General features: G+C 40.6%; 1 protein-coding gene across 16 annotated transcripts in view; it reads left to right on the top strand.

The window, feature by feature from the left end:
- The window catches only part of SGMS2 (sphingomyelin synthase 2), a 49,473-nt gene that overhangs the window by 15,774 nt on the left and 20,626 nt on the right, over positions 1–13,073 (top strand). The window contains exon 2 of one of the 16 annotated variants that reach the window (XM_086887997.1): positions 2,975–3,202. The exons of 14 other annotated variants lie outside the window; for them this stretch is intronic. The gene's annotated coding sequence lies outside the window, so the exon portion shown is untranslated. Of the gene's footprint in view, positions 1–2,615; positions 2,715–2,974; positions 3,203–13,073 lie in introns of those variants that run through there. One more of the 16 variants, XM_086888008.1, reaches the window with a different exon arrangement.

Here is a 13,073-nt window from a genome sequence, read left to right as displayed (position 1 = left end):
GCTGAGCACAGGTACATAGTTTTTGCCTATCAAGTTTCTGCACAGAATTCTGCTATGGCTTGACTACACACAAAAAAAACCTTGCTTTTTTTTATTTTTTTTTTTTTAGTAGTAGTAGTACTGTTTATTCTGTCTATAAACTGTCAAGTCAGCTTGAACTAGAAATTTCTGTACAGTTCTTGTTTTTCCCCACCACAAACCCAATCTTGCAGCTTCAGTTCTCCCATGGTAGAATTAAGCAGGATTCTGGTGGTAGCTGCTTCTGAAAACTGCTCGAGTGTCTCTTTGGAAATAGTCAGAATTTTAATGCACAAGCTGGCTGTGTTCGTTTATAGAATTACTGTTTCCAATAATATCCCTGCTGATCTCATGAAAGGGGGAAAAAAGTAAACAGTAATGAAAAAGATGCTGGGTTTGTTCCAAGTGAAAGGAACAGTATTTTTTTTCCCCCCTCAAAACTCTGTTTCTGTACTCTCCCTCTCGTCTGCCTCCCTGGGAGGTGAAGGGGAATGTGACTTGTATGTGAGTCTCACCATGGAATTCTCGTCTGTGTGTGCAAGGTTTCTTTTTCCTCAAAATAACTTATCATTTTCTAAGTCTTCTTGTCTCTCACATAATTTCTGTCTGAAAACAATCTTCTGAAGTTAGTTTAGTTTAAAGTAAAGATCAAGAGATGTGCTGCTATTTCCTTTGGCAAGTTTTGTGACTTCACAAATTTGCTACTTGCTTTCACAAGGTTTGTTGTTATGCAGGACTTGCAAACAGTTCTTATCAGATTAAAGACCCTCTCCTGCAAGCTGTTTCTCACAAATCCACCTCTGAGCTCTACGCTTCAACCTCTCCTCTGCATGGATGGGCTTGTGGGGTTGGGTGTGAAGTGTAGCCTCGAACAGTCAGGAAATGTACTGCTATTTTTTACTGACTCAGATACAGTGCTTCAGAGACTATTATTTAAGAGTAATGCCAGTGTTTCAGCTTACTGATCTGTCTAAATAATTTGGGAAAATGCCAGTAAAGTTTTCAGTCTTTGCTTTTAACCTTTCTTCAGTGGCTTTTTTTTTTTTTTTTTTTATTATGGAAAACTAGGAGAGGCCTCTGTTTAGCCTTTGCTGTACCTATATGTATTTTTGCCTGTAGTTACTTTTTTTTTTTTACACTTGCATTGCTATTTCTACTCTTGATCTGTTACTCTGTCAGATATCCTCTCTGTATAACAGGTTGAAGTATGATACGATTCTGCAAAGGCATGCATGTGATTGTGTATGCAATAAGGCATAGGTAGATATCTTTGTAATCAGTTAAAAACAAATGCCCTTCCCATGCTACCTTTTTTTTTTAATCCTTCAGATTTTATTTTAAAGGATGCATTACCCACTTAGGAGAACTGGGGGGAGGGATCACAGTGGCAGGAAAGAGAGCTGTGAGGTTCCAGCAGCTGTCTTTGGCTCAGCACTACAGGTGTGTATTTGCATTCACCTAGCAACAGGAACAGCAGTACCCTTGCTGAATTGTTTATCTGGTTATAAGAGACTGTTTGCATTAAGCCTGCAGGAGATAAAACTTGGAAATCCTGGCATTCTGTCTGTAGCAGTGCCCTGGCTGTCACTATTGGACCAGGGTAGTTTCTCTGTCCCACAGAAATCTGAGAGTGCGGAAAATTTTTCCACTCTGTGCTGGAATAAAGCAGATTCTCTCTTCCCTTCCCCCAAGCTTTTGTGGAAAAAAACAAAGTGTGAGCAACCCAAGCAGAATAGCCAATAGCTGGGTGAAGGGGGCTTTCCAGGGGTGTGACGAACAGAGGGTCAGGTGCCCTCCTCGAGCCGGGGTTGTGTGCCGGGCCGGCGCTGTCATGTGCCCGCTGGGCGCTGCAGCCGGGTGCGTGTGGCAGGACAGGTGTGTATCGGCCAGAGCGAGTTTCGGTGAGGATGAGCAGAAACCTTCTTCCCCCTCCCTTCCTCCCCCGCCAATCACGTGTTTCTTACACTGGAAAACTCCCAACAAAATCTGGCTGCTACGTAATGATGGGGGAACTCTTCTGAAAACAAAAGAGGGAGGGGGGCGAAAAAATACCCCTCCACCCACCGCAAAAAAAAAAACCCCAAAACCAAACAAACAAAATAAAGCCAAACAAAGCCCCACCAAAAAAAAACAAAACCCCGGGGAAAGGCAGGTCCAGAGGAGGGGACTTGAGAAGCAGGGGGTTTCAGTGACAGTCATCCGTCATGTGAGCAGTTGGGGAAATCAAATCCCCCGGCAAAACCGGGAAGCCCGTCGCTGCGGAGGGCGGCGGCTCTCGGCTGTGGCCTGGCTGCGGGGGCGGCCCCGGCACCTGTCCCTGCGCTGGCTGCGGGGGCGGGCGGTGCCCTTCCCGTAGCAGGCGTTTCAGGGGGGGCAGGGGAGCCCTCCTTTCGCGGGCTAACGTGGTCCTTGCCGGCGGTGAGCCGTGCGAGGGAAGGAGCAGGCGGGCACGGTACAGGGGCTCGGGGCGGGGGGGGGCCCGGCCCCGCCGAGTCCCCGCGGCCCCGGCAGAGGCGCGCGCCGGGGCGGTGCGCGCGGCCCCGCCGGGAGGGGGCGGCGGGCGGCGCGCGCGCAGAGGCGCGCGGCGGGGGGGCCGCGCGGGCGGGCGGGGCCGGCACCTTGCGCGGCGGGCGGGGGCTCCGAGAGGTCCGGCCGGTCCGGCCGGCCCTGCCCCGGACAGCGGCGGCAGCGCCGGGGTGAGTCACGGCTTGGAAATGGAGTGGGCGGGCGTGCGCGTAGCAGAATGAATGATGTCAGGGAGAACGGCGGCGAGCATGAGGCTCGCGGCAAACACGGCGGCGGCCGCAGCCCCGAACGAGCGCTGCCCCCGGCGCCCCCCGGCCCGGAGCCGCCCTCCAGCGGGAGAGCCCTTCCAGCTGCGGCACTGCTGAGGCAGGAAACCTCTGCGAGAAGTGTCGCCTCCGCCGACGCCCTTAACGCCCGTCCCTTTCGCCAGGAAGGAGAAGAGGCTGAGGCTGGGAGAGGAGAAAATTGCAGGGGAAGGTAGAGGTTGTGGCAAACTTTCTAGCTGCTTCTGCGTGCTGCTGCCTCACTGGTGGGAGTGTCTGCCCATAGGAACTGCAGAGCCCAAACCTAAGAGCCCTGAGGCTCCAAAAAAGACTTCCAGCCGCCTTTGGAGGAGGAACGGCCAGCAGTGCAAGCTTTTGCATATACGGCTGAGTAGGTAAGTTGGGAACGGCATAGGTGGATTTAAAACCGTGGCATACCGCAGGTACCGGCTTGGAGAGCCGCTTTCGCAGAAGACCTACGCGTGTCAGCTGGATAGAGACTGGGAAGAGCAATTCCACACTTGTGGTCTCTTCCGTTTCTAGACTTTGAGATCCCTCTAGCTAGGGAGGGCACCTGCTGTTTTGATTTTTCTTGCCAATAGGTGATTTACAGAATATACCTAGTTTGCGAGTAAAAATCTTTGGTTTTGGTGTGGGCAGTGTGTACATACCCCTTAGAGCGGTACCACATACCTAACTGCTCAGGAGGGGACTTCAAAATGTGGGATTTCTCAGGAAGATCAAGTATTATAAGACTTGTAAGGGTGTTGTAAAGGTGTTTTTTTATAGGTGGTTTTTTTTCCTTGTTGCATGTCTGATCTGTTCAAGCCACTCTTAAACTTCCTGAAGTGCTGCTGAACTAAACTTCTTGACTTAGTGGCAGGTTGCATTTCTTTTAATGTCGTATGGTTTCTGGAGTAAATTTAGCTTAAAATCCTTGTGAAAAGTAGTTAATGCATAATCTTCTGGCAGGGTGATAAAACTAGGATACAATGTAGAACAGCTGTTGATCAGTTTAGTCAATTTCTAAACAAATTATTTTGTTTAATTTGAATACCTTAGGAAGGCAGGTGATCTGTCCTCACACCACTTGACAGCTATTAATTTATGCAATATTAATTATACAAGTGAATGATTCTGTAGAAGTATTAGTATAAACTGAGGAGGTGCATGGTACTTCCTCCGAGACAGCAGGCCTTACAGGCGTTTTGGCAGGCTTCACTTTAAACCACATTTATTAAATGGTTTGTCTAAAATCAATTTCCTTTTTTTTCATTATGTTTAGTGTAGTTGCTTAGGTGTATTCTTATTTGACAAGGCAGGTTTTTTGAGGCTCCATAGTCTTAAATACTTAATCGCTGTGAAACCAGTAACTTTTATTGCTTTTTTTGCCCTAACTTAAATAATCTAGGGCTTAATTTGCTAGAAAGGTCAATGTGCTTGCTCCCATATTTCTTTCCTTTTAGGCTGTTTGTTCAAAATCAGACATGAATTATCACTTTCTGCTGAAAAACATGTACTTGTCTCTGTCCTTCAGAAAAATACTCCAGTGTACCCTGTTTAGTATGTCAGTCTTAGAGGGTGTTAGACAAATCAAGTGGTGATCGGGAGAAACTTTAGGTGAAAATGTAAAGGGACAACGATAGTAAGCTGATAAAGGCCCTTAATAAGGTAGATTTCTGTGCTGTCCTTGAAACAAATTTATACAATGGAGAAATGACAACTTGAAGAAAGCAGGTTTTTTTTGGGTTTTTTAAATGTCAATATAGAGTGCCTCTACTTTCAAATTTTAAATATTGAGCCATGGATGGTATGTTGATAAGCATTTACTTTTCAGCATTGTAAAAGTGTGTTTTAGTTGTAATACTGTAAGATGAAACATTAAGTTCTGAATTAATTTCTAAGTAGAGATCAGAAATGTTATATCAGGGATACAGTATAGTGAAAAACTGAACATGTTCTTATCAATGCAGAAAACTCAGTCTGCACACAAACCTCCCTGTCTCTGGAAGAGCTGAATAAGAGACTTAATCTTGGGGATTTTTAATTCTGAAAACTGGAGTTCTTTATTTACATTGTATGAGTATAACATACTAAAGGTATGAAGACTAAAAAGTAGTGTATTGATTTTAACGGATTAACAAAATAAGTATTTAAACAAATGATGGATTTAAAAGATGAGTAGCCCTTTTTAAGGAGCAGAAAATGTAGTGTTTTTTTTAAAAAATGGCTCATTACACTGTAGTCTCCTGTAACAGAAGTAGACTTTGAAGATACAAAAGATGTAATAAAATTGCCTGCATCTTCTGTTTGGGTTTTTTTTTCTGATTTTGGTGGGTTGTTGGCCTACGATGTTATTTGATACTGTTTGTGGCGAGTGGACAATACAGATGTTGTGACATATTATTTAGTATGGCTATGGTATTGCACCAGTCCGGACAGATGCTGCGAAGATTAATGTAACACTAGGTCCACTGTCTTCAGAGATCTCTCCCTGCTGGGAGAATTGTTTGTACCATGGACACCACTGTCCCCAAAGATGCTGCGCACACTAAGAATGTCAGGCATCCAGGCACCACTGTCCCAGCAGATGCTGAAGACCTTAAGAGCTGCTAATGGGAAAGTTTTATGTAACACAGATAGCTCTGTCTTATCTTTCAAACAGAAAGTCTATTCTGGATATTTCTTAACTATCCTGAAATTCAGCTGTTCTGGTGAGGCTCCAGAATGTTAATAACCACAAGTGACTCCTGCATGAGGATGCTTGCTTAAGTTAACACTAACAATTATCACTCTTTTTCTTCCCCACAACAGATCTTGTGGGGATATGGGTGATGCAGAGAATGAAGCACTTCTTACCAATATAATTGGTTTTGGAAGTCTGTGGCTGTTGATAGGAATTTTAATAGAACCAAAATATATAGTAAAAGTTGAAGCAGCCTTAGGGAAATATGATACTTACCCTCTAGCTAACATACCTGCAGTATCTGTAAAACAAGGGGACTACTGTGCCTTGAGGTCATGCTTGTGGTTGCTGAGTAAAACTTCCTGATTTACCGTGTGTCAGGTGGGTCCTGCTTGCAATCTGATGGCATTTAAAAATGTTGGAGTCTAATCTGTTGCACAAATGAAGAAACAGTTTGTCAGAGTATCTGAGGCTGTTGAGGTGATCACTGCAAGTAGAATGGTTCTTAATGAACCAGTGTTTGGGTCTAGATCCTTGGAGAAAATAATGAGCATCATTAATCAGGAGAACTTCACTGCATTCATTCCAACAAGAGAATTTTATAGCAAAAAAGCTATAGTTCAAGATTCAACTACTTATTTTTTCCAGAAAAAAGTTTCTCCAAAATGTAACTCTAGAATGGGAGAATGTCCTATTCATTTGAACAAAAAGTCAGGTGTCACTTACCCTTGCTGTCACTTACCCTCCCCAGTTGATAGAGGTTAGCTTTCAACTGCCATGCATAAATTTCAAGGACATCTCACTTATTCTTGATAAAGTTTGTGTACAAAATGAAGTTGCTGATATTAGTAGACCTGTAAGAATTCCAGAGTTTGAGTTTCGCAGTCACACATTGCAATGTCTTCCTGTTCCTGGCTTTTCACCTGGCCTATAGAGTTCATATCTTTCTGCTCTGTCCTGTAGTCTTCTGTTTCTTTTTCTTTATATGAAGAGATTTTGCAGGCAGAATCTTACTAGGATCCTTTGCCACGTAGTAAGCTTTGTAGTGAACTTTGCAGTGTTGTTATGTCTGTGGTTACTGATGTGAATTAGGATTAGGGTTGTACACCTGTTCTTCCTTGGGGAACTGCTGAGCCTCTTGGGCACAGCACTGAATGTTTTCAAAAGTTGCATCAGCTTAATTTGGTTGATTTAAGCTGACCTGGTGCAGAGCACTTAGGAATATGTTTGCTTAAGAATGGCTAAATTTAAAATAAATTCCCTGTGGATTATTTTTGATTTAGCTGTAATCTAAAATCTTAAATGGAACATATAGAGTTGGATTCAGTTTTTCAGAGAAGATGTAAGCATATAATGGCTGAAACTAGGTAAAAAGTTTGAAGTACAAATATTAACTGTATCTTCAATTACACTAATATTACTCTGATGGTGGAAGAGATGGATATCACAAAAGAAATCAATGGAAGTGAACAAAAAACCCCAGGGAGCTACTTATATTTGAGGTGTTTTTTCTAATCCCCCATCTGAGAATTTGCAAACTGCCTGCATCAGTTTATGATCACTGGTTTTCAAGGGTCCCCAGGCAATTGGTCATGCTCTTAGGGAAATGTTTCAGAGGCAGGTTTACCTGTTAGCTGTCATCTGTTAGCTGTCATAAACCTGTATGGCCCATGTAAAATTTCATAACCTCCTTGTGTTTGGGAAAGATCTTTTTACCTAGACTGCCTATTGATATCTTAGGCTTGTGTCAGTCTTGCTGTTACTGTAAGCTTAAGCTTTCACAGAGTGAAGTTTTAAGTACTAATATGGACTAAATCCATAGAAGTAAAAAAGCCCACTATTAGTACATTTATTCTGGCTAATTATTATCTTATTTCTGTCTTTATGCAAGTTCTGATAGTAAAGAGTTAGTAACTGGAGTTTGTGTTTGTAGTGTGTAACTTAGAGAAGAGTGGTTTTCTTGTTTTGCTTGATCATACATCTAGGATCACAGTTCATGCCTCTAATACTAGAACTTAAATTTGATGGGGTTTTTTTGGTTGGTTGCTTTTGGTTGTGGTTTGTTTTGTTGTTTTTTTAAACCTGAGTTAACTATAAAATAAATATGAGGCTTTAGTCCTATCAGAGTGCAGAAGTCTGTCCAGCCTCAAAGAACAGGCCTCTTGGATCTTGTAAGACCTAGCTTAAAGCCCGAAGCAAATGGTAATTTTTTCCATTTATTGAAGTATTATTACAAGTATTTGGCATATGTTATCTCCCCAGAAAATCTTTAATAGAACACTTGTGTCTGTAAAAGTCCTTTATTAAGAAGTCACCTGCTCTCACTGCTTGTTTTGTTATGTTGAAATATGTTTGCATTTTCTAATTTTTCTCTTTTTAGAGTGTGTATTTTGCTTAGCCTCCTCAGATCTTACATTGTTGTGTGGTGAGTGCTGAATGACTCCTCACAGTTTGTTTCAGCCATGTGAAATGTACATAACAGTGACAAAATGTTTACTTATGCACACACCCAAGTTCCTGCTTATGTTCACTCTAGTGCTGGACAGTTGGTTAGTGGAGCAGAGCTAAATAAAGAGGCAGTCTCCAGACTTTTTTTTTTCCAGTTTCAGCTATGCTATGCTTGTGTCCTGTCCAAGAAATGGAATTCAACTCTGTATGCTCCATTTAATATTCCAGACTACTGCTAAATCAGAAATAATGAGACAGTCTCCTTATTTAGGTGACATAATTTGCTGTAGAGAAGCAGCGGTAGAGAAGGTCATGCCTCATAGTCATTAATTCTCTCTTTTATCTGGAGGGCACGATATAATCCTTTAGCTTGTTGATAGCTCTAGTGTGCTTCTACAGTAATTAGTTTATTTGATTATTTTTTTAACTTCTTTTTTACTTCCCCACATCAACCTTGTAAATGGGAAACTGAACTTGCTGTCTGTAGTTGCTTTATGCCAAATATCACTGCCCATGTCTTGGTTTGAGACTGAACACAGGCTCTACTGGAACAAAGTGTTCCCATCACTGCAGTCACTTAAAAAGGACATCTTAAAACCTCTAATGCTGTGTTACTGTATTAACAGTGCTAAAACAACACTTGATGTAGAATTGTTTCACTTTCTGATAGTTATTCTGGTTCAGATTTATATACTACAATTTCAGTAAAATATCAAAAGCATTTAAACTGAAATTTTGAAAGCCTTGTTTTGTTTTGGTGGGATTTTTTTGTGTAATACTGAGAGGTACTAATTCTTATGACTTCAATTTGGATTAGTTCATAGGTGCTGGTTTTTTTCTGGTAACTTTTTCAGGAGTGTATAGAAACTATCAATATGTTGTAGCTTAAAAAGTTAACTTGTGTTACTTTTAGTCCTGTGTATTAGGAGCCTGACAGATGTCCTACCACAGCTTGGGGTTTCTTCTGTTTTCATAATACTGTACTAATCTGTAAGGATGCAAGGTAATAGTTCCTTACAATACCAACCAGTCTCAGAACCACGAGCTTGTCTTAATTTGATTTTACTCAGATTTTCTATGTTAGCTTGAGTGTCACTTGTCAAGAGTTCATTCTTGTCTTCTGGCATACCATCTTAGTCTTTTAGAGGCTAAAACTTGTCTCTAATTTAGAAGTAAAAATTAATACACTTGCTTAAGCTGCTGTTACTGAAATGCAGATGCTTTTTTTCATGGAATTGTTTGCAAATTGCTTTGAAAGCATGTGTATGCTTTGCATGCAGCTATGGGGAATGATCTTGACATTTTGGGGGGAAAAAAAACCAATCAGCTCCATCTGGAAAATGTGCCAGAAAGCTAAAGGCTGTCCTCCAAACTGAAACTGTTTATTTCCATTCTGAGACAGCACATTAGCTGAAATGGTTTGAGTCCTGCTATTGACTAATAAAAGTGCTCATGCACTAACATAGAAAAACAACACTCTGATATTTTTGTTTTCCTAGAAATTTAGCTTTCATGTTGGACTTGAGTCTTGAGAGGAAGGGCTGTGGCATCCTGTTTGGCATTGGAGCAAGAAGTATTAAAGGCATTGTTCCTTCCAAGGTGCCATAGTTAACTTAGAAGTTAATTTGGAAGTTAATGCAACTTGTTAAAAAGTTTAGCATTATGAGTTTAAACTTCTGTCCACTGATGTGATAGTATTCTGAATTTTCAGATTTAGAATTCATCTTTTTAGAAATAACTATGACTTGGAAACTGAATACTACACATGCTAAACAGTTGAATGGCAAGTGTTTTCCAATGAGACAAGCATTCTTTTTGGCCTTTTTGTTTTCTGAAGTATGGGCATTAGCTTCTTCCATGCAGATCTTAAATAAATGGCTCGGCTATTTCCATATGTGCGAACAGGCAGAAGTGTTAAGATATGCAACATTTCTTTGTTGTTCTGTTTGGAACAAACTGTATTAAGTAGGGTGGACTAATATGTATCTCTCTGGTAAAGTCAGTAACTTGTGCTGATTTTTAAAAGTTAAGATGGATGAAATAAACCTCAGCTGACCAAAAACATCACAAGGCACAATACCTCAAATAGCAGAGCTCAAATAGTTGGTCTAAATAATTATGCTTCTTGCTCTAAAAATATTCTTCTTGATATGAAGTGTTTGGGGTTTTTTAAAGCATAATTTTACATATTACAGGCAGTTTATGCTTTCTTGTGTACATTACTTCCTAGTCACTGGACAGTCTGAAAAAGGTAAGGTGCATGGCTTTGTTTTACTATGCAGAATGAATGTTCCCATAAAAAGTTTCTTGGTTTTTTTTTTTTCCCCCCTTAATTTGTACTAAGATAAAGTTTAATATAAACTCTTAAACATCATAGTTTGACTAATCTGTTTGCTTGTCTTACATTTGAGAAGCTCAGAACTGAATGACTGAATTTAAAATGGGGTACTATTCACCTTCAAAGGTCTGTAGGACAGAGAAGGGTGGCAGGAAAGCAGAAGTTCTCTGTTCTGTTATGCTGTAGTAAGGGCAAACACTAGACCCATGTTATTTTACCTTACCTGTAACTCTGAGCGTGCATGCATATAGTACTTTCTTCCTATTCTCCCTCTGCCTCCCATAGTAGTAGAATCAGGAACAAAGCTTGTAGCACTGCAAGCCTTTCTAGAACATGTGACAGAGGCAACACAGCTTAGTCGAAATTTGACTGTAATGTGTGTAATATGCAGATGAAGTTTGTTCTTACCAAAGTCTCTATTGCAGTTACAAGGACAGCTACTGGAGGAATATTGTATTTAGGCTTCCGTAATTGGCTTGGAGAACCCTTACCTTGATTAATTTTTCATAGCTCTATTCTGAAGGTGCTTCTGATTTTAATGGTTTGTATTGCTTAGCAGGTTTTAGACTGATACTGTATAGCCTATGATTTGGTCATGCATTGATGAGAATGTAGCATGAAAAATGTCCTGACACATGCATTTGTAGTGATATTCTGTAGTGTTTCCAGTTAGAATCAGAGAAAAAGGCTTTCTCCTTTCATCAAAAGCCTTAAAAACTTCAGGATGGTATTTTTAGTGTTATGTATTTGTCACAGTGTGATTTGGAGTAAAAGACAATATTGGTGGACAGAAAATGTATTGTTATTTAGGATGAGGTTTTTATCTTGTCACTATTATGACTGTTTTATAACACTGTTTCCACACCTCTTATTTCTTTTTGTGAGTCCTGTAGGTGTAGGACAGTTGAGAAGTCTGAGAGGACCTTAGTGTCTGTTTACCTCTTAGCCAGGCAGCACCCACAGAGTGATTGCCCATGAGATACATTTGTGGATAACCAAGCTGTTTGTCAAATAGATTTTTATGCTGGTACATGTCAAAGAACATGTAGCTTTTTACCTAACAGTTACTAAGAGTCTGTGGGTGTGTGAGCCCCTTGTCTTGTGTTTTTCTATCTCCTGTATATGTTAGGAAAGTGGTTTGTATAGTTAGACTGAATAGTACCTGTTCCAGTAGGGTTTTTTATTTGGTGCTTATTGGAAGGTTTTTTGTTGTTTTGTTTGGTTTTTTTTCAATTGCATGCTGTGAAGTAGCTCAAATGTTGAGGCTTAGTGGCAGTTCAAGTTCTTCTTGGAAAGTATCTCAGTATGTGTCTATGAATATTCAGTGTTCTGGTGTCTGAATATGCCAAAGGAATTTTACTTCAAGTTTTTATCCTGGACAGTTCAGATGATTGCCCTGACTGCCTCCTTGCAAAATAAGAGATCACAGTTTGTGCTCTTGCCCCATAGAAGGAGAATTGAATGAGTGTCAGTTCTGTCTAAATCTGTTTTATAAAACTTACTGTCAGACATGAGGAAACTTTGGGAAGCCAAGAACTTTCTCTGAACAGTCCTTTTTAGATTAGGGTAGTTACTCATGCTGTTGGAATGAAACTACTAAACTTCAATATTTAACTTGTTTGATTGTGTTCTGTAAAGCTGTCCCAGGAATATAGGAAAATGTAGGCTTTGGCAGGTGTCTTCATTCTAAAGATGTGGCATGTCTCTTCTGCGTAATACCCATACATCTGAATATTCAATACTTAAGGCAGCTCACAGTGTGCATTATCTAAAAAGGCAATCAGATTTGTTCAAAGGTTGGACTTATTTTTTGGGTTGATTTGTTTAGGCTTTGCTGGACTATAACACTCTTGTGTATAAAACTTGTTTTTCTTGTGTTCTTTGTCTTGCATGAGATATGGAGCTCATCTGGAAAGTTTCAAGGAATAATATGTCTGCTATAGGGCATAGATTCTCTTCTGAAGGCCTTAAACTGAAGTTCTAACTCAGTTTGTGTCTTATGCTAGAACAGTATTTTGCATTCCTTGTGTTAAAAGACTTCTTTAAAACAGTTGTTTTACTTTTTATCTAGTGAAAGTATTGGGAAGGAGAGAAAACAGATCTGCTCTGGGATTTCAGATAAATTTCTTCCGTTCTTTACCAACAAAACTTACCAATGTGTGGGTAACTTATGGTCCATTATTTCTGTTTATACATATGTACAGTACGGATAACTGCACTTCATGTGGTTCAATGAAATTAACGCTGACCTGTCATATAAGTTAAACATGCATGGCCTAGACTGTTTGCATGAATTTAAATAATTACTTCTTCTGCACTGGGAGTGGAACAGCTTAACCTGGACTGGAATGTGCTAGTATCCCTGCCTGACTTTTGCTTCCAGATAAATAAAATACATCTTTCTGGGTGGCAGCTTTTATAGCCTGTCCTGAACCATCCCCATCTTTGTACATTGTCTTGATAAAGCAGTGTTAAGAGCTGGGATTGGTATGGAATGTTTCAGGCTATCTTGGTCCACCCCAGCTGTCATTAACATCCTGGCACACCTCATGTGTTATGGTTGTCACCTAATGAAAAGTGGATTTTTTGATTTCTTCCTAATTTGCTTACATGAGTCTAGAAGGCTGGTGCCTCTCTCCTCTGCAGACCTGTAATTGCTTCTGTGGGGGTGTTTCTTGTTCTACAGTGTCTGTCATGCAAGGTGTGGCATTCACGTGTTTAATATTGCCCTTGTCATGTGAGTGCGTTGTGCTTCAGTTGTGCACCTTTGAAATGGTGAAGTTACCCACCTTTT

This window comes from Cyanistes caeruleus, chromosome 5 (assembly GCF_971803275.1).
Source record: "Cyanistes caeruleus chromosome 5, bCyaCae1.hap1.1, whole genome shotgun sequence".
Taxonomy (NCBI): Eukaryota; Metazoa; Chordata; class Aves; order Passeriformes; family Paridae; genus Cyanistes; species Cyanistes caeruleus.
The sequence above is the reverse complement of the archived record's forward strand: the minus strand, read 5'-3'. Positions and strand labels throughout refer to the sequence as shown.